The 5,731-nt window shown below is 49.1% G+C and overlaps 1 pseudogene; it reads right to left on the reverse strand.

Moving 5' to 3' along the window:
* The window catches only part of LOC128569312 (uncharacterized protein NKAPD1-like), a 3,002-nt pseudogene extending 1,892 nt beyond the window's left edge, over positions 1-1,110 (reverse strand).
* Between the last annotated feature and the right edge of the window lie 4,621 nt (positions 1,111-5,731).

Here is a 5,731-nt window from a genome sequence, read left to right on the forward strand (position 1 = left end):
GAAGCAGGGATGCTTTCATCCGTAGCCACTTTCCAATTGGTGCGTTTGTTTGTCCTCTTCTGTATTTCATTATTAGCCACAGGGATATGGACTTTATCTCTTTTTCCTTTTGGTTTTCTTAGTGTCTCTTTCTTCACTTTCCTCAGAACTGCTGGATGCTGAATCATCTGACTGAGAAATGTCACTTTCTGCTTCTAAGAATAATAAAGCAGAGTTTTTTATAGATTTTCCTGTATTTTTTCTTGTGTTTATGTGGTTGTTTCCTTTTCTTAGTACTAGAAGAAAACTAGAACTTTCTTAGTTCCCAGTTTCTTCTGAGAACTCACTTGAAGAATCTGCCGTTATATCCATGGCTTCCTTTTTGCTTTTCTTGCGTCTTTTGTGTGACTTTTTTTCTGCTTCTTTTTATGGCATTTCTTTGACTTCTTGTGCTTGTGGGATTCGTGGGTAGAGGAATTTACCTGGGGAGGTGATTTTTTTCCATTGGTACTATCTTGCTGATCAGTACTGTCTGTTTCAAATTCTTCAAGGTATAATTCTTTCTAAACACTGTGACCCCATCTGTCAGGCATATTAGCTTCACAATCATATAACTTATTGTTCCAGGATTTAGCCTTAAGAAAATCATCTTCCAATGTCCCAGAAATGTCATTCTTTGGTCTCCAATAGTTTTCTGACTTTCTTCATCAAAACCATCACTACGCATTGGGCTCGAACCGCTCGGTAACATTTTCCTTTTAGTCCCACGGTTTCATCTATTTCTCCAGTTCTCTTATTTTCCACATATCTGATTCCTCTTGAATCTTATTGTGAGCATCTGTGTGCCGGATTACATTCATCAGGAGAACTTTCCCCAGTGGAACCCGGGACATTCTTCAATCCTTCGATCCTGAGGAAATCAGGCATCTTGTTAGGGTGAGACGAAGAACCATTCCATTACAAGATATCCTCCGACCCAGGAAGCCAAGGAGTCAGGGCTCAGAGGCAGCCCTGCAGCTTCACGCGAGTCTTTTGTGAGAGCGCAGCCTTCCCACCGGTGACTCTGCCCTCACCCGAGTCCCTCCTCCCGTGACTCTGCTCTCACTCGAGTCCCTCCGACTGGTTACTCTGTCCTCACGCGAGTCCATCCCCCACCCCGTACTCTGCCCTCACGCGAGTCCCTCCCCCCGTGACTCTGCCCTCACGCAAGTCTCCCTCCCCCCGTGACTCTGCCCTCACGCGAGTCTCCCTCCGACCGACCGGCGACTCTGCCCTCACGCGAGTCTCCCTCTCCCCCCCGACCCCCCCGCGACTCTGCCCTCAGGCGAGTCTCCCTCCCCCCTCCCCGCGACTCTGCCCTCACGCGAGTCTCCCTCACCCCGGTGACTCTGCCCTCACGCGAGTCTCCCTCCCCCCCCCCCGCGACTCTGCCCTCACGCGAGTCTCCCTCCCCCCCCCCGCGACTCTGCCCTCACGCGAGTCTCCCTCCCCCCCCCCGCGACTCTGCCCTCACGCGAGTCTCCCTCCAACCTTTTACTTTGCCGGGATCCTAGGGCCGCTCTCGTCTGCGCCGGCGCAGAATTCGGACGCCGGGAGAGCTGGGCATTCCTCGCTCACTCTCCGCTGGGACGGACCCCGGGGTTAGGTCGCACGCCCCAGAAAGGATGACGGACGGGTGCGACCTTCGGTTGGGCCCCAGGAAGTGATAGGGTGCCTGAAAGGAGGGGTTGAGGTTTCCAAGTGGAAGACAGAGAGTGTTTCCTCATCTCTCCTCCCCGCCCCACGCGGCCTCGGAGCTCCCGGTGACCTTCCCTCCAAACGTCCTCCCCACCAGGACTGTTCCTTTAAGGTACATCATTTCCTTGCGATTTGCACGGGGCTTACTGAACTACATACTGCTCCTGAGGGACGACACATTCAACATGCCATCAACAAGCTATTTATTATGGAAGTCTGTCTGTTTTCAGACTTTGTGGCTGCTATGAACAACTTTAATTCAAAAGACTGATGAATAATCACTTAGTTTAACCCTGTTAAAAAAGTCAACTTGAGGTGGGGAAATTCAGCAATAAACTTAATTTATTTATATTTAAAAAAGTCAATTTGAAAAAATACATTACTTTTATTAAGTATTTTCAGTATGAAATCTTATCTAGTTGTTCCCATTTCGTATTTTTTTTTTTTTTTTTTTTTTTTTTTGTGGTTTTTGGCCAGGGCTGGGTTTGAACCCGCCACCTCCGGCATATGGGACCGGCGCCCTACTCACTGAGCCACAGGCGCCGCCCCCCATTTCGTCTTGATGGTTAAACTTATTTGCATATGTTGGACTCTTAAAAACTATAAACTACAATCCAGTAGGGTACTAGAGGGTATCTAGGTCCACAATGCATCATTTTGTTATTCAGTGATATTGCAAGGGAGTAAAGTTAAAACAAAAAACAAAAACAGGTATATGTGCCATTATGGAGAATAGAAGGGAACTGCTGGTTACAACAAAGAGGTTGAAAGAGGCCTCATGTCATCTTTGCTCCTTTTAGAGAAAGGCCAGTGATGCTTTTATCCTGATGTACAATGTGTTACTTAACCAGTGACACATGCTTTACTGACATTATTAAAATATAGTTTAACAGGCAAGGACAATGGGTTGCTTATAAACAGAGAAAAACATGGGGTTTCACCAAAGTGCACCCTTTGAAAAGTGTTTGGGTATCCAAGAAGTGAGGCCTTTCATATTCTAATAAGCATGCTGATTAAATGTGAGCTTTCTTCAATTCAGAAGTGAAGCGGTCCCTTCCTAGTAGTTTTACTGGTCTATGCATATATGTTAAGCATCGGTTCAGTGATATATTTTGTAAGATTCTGAACTATTTGAAGTGATGCATCCCTTTTTATTCCTGTAATGAATATAAAAGATAGCCTGTAGTCTGGAGTGTTGGAAAATACACATTTCTTAGAAGTATTTTAAAAATAAATCCTTCTAAATAGTCCATCAATTTAGCTATCTTGGCTGAACATTAGGACTTTGTCATAGCCTAGAAACATGTATACCATCATTTTAGGACATAATCACACTTTGAGGAAGAAAATAATATTAAGAAATAGGATAATTTTGCCAGAGGATAAAATAGGAAGATTGCCAAGAATCTGACTCATTTATAAAAAAAATTATAATAAATAAATAAAATCTTTAGATGACTGTTAGCTTGTTTTGTTTAAAAATAATACTTCAGCATCTGGGCGTGATGGCTCATGCCTATGATCCTAGCACTCTTGGAGGCCAAAGCGGGTGGATTGCTTGAGCTGAGATGTTCCAGACCAGCCTGAGCCAGAGTCAGACCCCATCTCTAAAAATAGCCTGCCATTATGGCGGGTGCCTGTATTCCCAGCTACTCGGGAGGCTAAGGTAAAAGGATCACTTGAGTCTAAGAGTTTGAGGTTGCTTTGAGCTGTGACGCCACTGCACTTCTCCGAGGGTGATGAAGTGAGATTCTGTCTCAACAAAAGAATTAAAGTAAACCCCCACAGGCCTAAGACTAGTTGTTATGCACAAAATAATGTGCTAGTTTCACAGTCCTTGGCCTGTGTGAGTCCAGATGCTTCTTTGCTGGTTTATTTCTTCTCTAGGGTCTGTCTGTGTCACATCTTTGTCATGTTTCCAAATAATGAAGTCAGCCTTCTTGAGTTCAGGCCTCATCCCCAGTGAAATAAAGAAATGTGACGTGGATACCATCCAACTAGATGATAACTAAAGCTGGATAAATAAGAAATTTTTCTCTCATTGGAGGTTGGCAGCATTTTGTTCTTATTTAAAACCTGATTCTGTAAATCGTGGGGCAGAGCTAAAGCTAATGAGAAACCAAGTGGGAAGGAATTCTGCAGGTTTACACGTGGATGGAATCTGCAATTCTTCTGGTCAGAGGCAATAGCATTACAGAAGAAACCAGTTCCAGGGCAATTCCCCAAGCACAGAACCCCATTTTGGAGTCAGTGTTGACAATGTCTGAGTGTCTCAGGTTAGGGCACAGCTGATGTTGTCCCTGCTGTGTGATCACTTTGCTAAGTGGATTCAGATCCACTGCTGAGAAAGGTGCGTGTGCCGGCCCTGTGGGCGGGTCTGTGCAGCCTTCGGTGGTGATGGGAGGTCTCTGTGAGTGTCTCTGGGTAGGTCCTCTGTGAGAGGAGGCCGGGTGTCAGCTGTCTGTGGGGTTTCTGCAAGCTCTGGGTGAAGTGAGAGTGACTTCTCTGTGTGAGGTGTCTGGGAAATTGGTGTGGGGTCTGCATAAGAGGTCTCCCTGGAGCAAGATGAGGTGTCTCTGTGTTGTCTCTCTGGGCAGTTTCTGTGGGGGGGTCTCTGTGAAGTCTGGGAGGCCTGTGGGGAGACAGTGGGGTTTTTGTGAGAGGTCTGAGTGGGGCTCTGTGAGGCCGTATGTGGTCCCAAGGTGGTTCTGCGTGGGAGGCCGTGTGGGAAGCGTGCTGACCCCTGGAGGGTCCTGGGCTACACAAGGGGATGTGGAAGTGCCGTGAGAGGTCACTGTGCCATCCGCCAGGGACTGTGAGGGCCCAGTGTCTCTGCAGTCCCTGTGGGGTCTGTGTGGGGTCTCTGAGCTCTCCGATGGCCTAGGGGCTCTGTGTGGTGCCCTGAGCGCTGTGCTTGGAGACGCTATGGGAGGAGCCTTGCTGGTCTCCAATAGGGGACGCCTTGGGGTGGATATCTGAGCTGAGTCTTTGTGTGAGGTCTGTAGTTCACTCTCTGCGTGGGTCTCTGTAGAGGTGTCTGTAGGGGTTCTCCCAGGGGTCTCTAGTGAGGTTTTCTCTGGGAGTTCTAACAGGCACTTCTTCAGGGATCCTTTTGGCCTCTGCTGTGGCCGAGCCCTCCCAGGGTCCTGGGCCCCTTCCCTGCTCCCCTCCCTGGAGGCTGCCCCTCCAGGATAATAGGATCAGCTCTGGGAGCAGCCTGGGTGGGGGCAGCAGGTGCAGGATCCGTGCTTTCCCCTCCCCCTCGCCCACTGGGAACAGTCCCTTCTGCCCCCTGCGTGTTAACAGCCTTTGGCCTTCTGTCTGCTTGTCCTGTTCTGGCCTCAGGGCAGGTGAGGCCCCAAGACAGGCTGTGGATTCCTGCCGGTCCTGGCCCTCCAGCTCCCCATACCATGGGAGATCCCTAGGGACCAAGTGTCTGTCTTGGTCATCAGGCTGCAATCTCTCTTATCACCCACTTTTCCTTTCTGGAATTCCAGAGGGATAGCACACAGGCTAGTCACATATGCCATGGGGATAACCACTTTTTTGTGTCAGGGTTTTGTGTCCACTCGGTCCACCCTTCATGTGGGGGTCACAGCATGACCCCTTGGCCAGCTGGGGCACTGGGCATGGGTCTTTCACCCTTGAGCTTTGCTGTCTTCCTGGCTCTCATCTGTCAGATTCTTCTCCCACACCCCACCCTCGTCCTCTCTGTGCCACCATTGGATGGCCAGCAGGGACTCCCTCCACCTCAGCCTTCAGCAGACAGGGAGGGGACTTGGGCAGGGTGGTCTGTTCCCCTCCATGAGCCAGGTGGTCAGATCTCCATGCCTCTGAACCCAGGGCCAGCACCCCAGCCTTGGAGCTTTCAGGCCCATTTCCAGAAGGCTGCTCAGCTCCCACATTTCTGGAACCTGAAGGGAATTCCCACCCTAAAAGGCCTCTGTAAACCCAGCCTCCACTGCTGCACAAAGTTCAGACCGAGGGAAAGCAGGAAACAGAGGGGAGCCAGGCC

The sequence above is a fragment of the Nycticebus coucang genome, chromosome 17, assembly GCF_027406575.1.
Source record: "Nycticebus coucang isolate mNycCou1 chromosome 17, mNycCou1.pri, whole genome shotgun sequence".
NCBI lineage: Eukaryota > Metazoa > Chordata > Mammalia > Primates > Lorisidae > Nycticebus > Nycticebus coucang.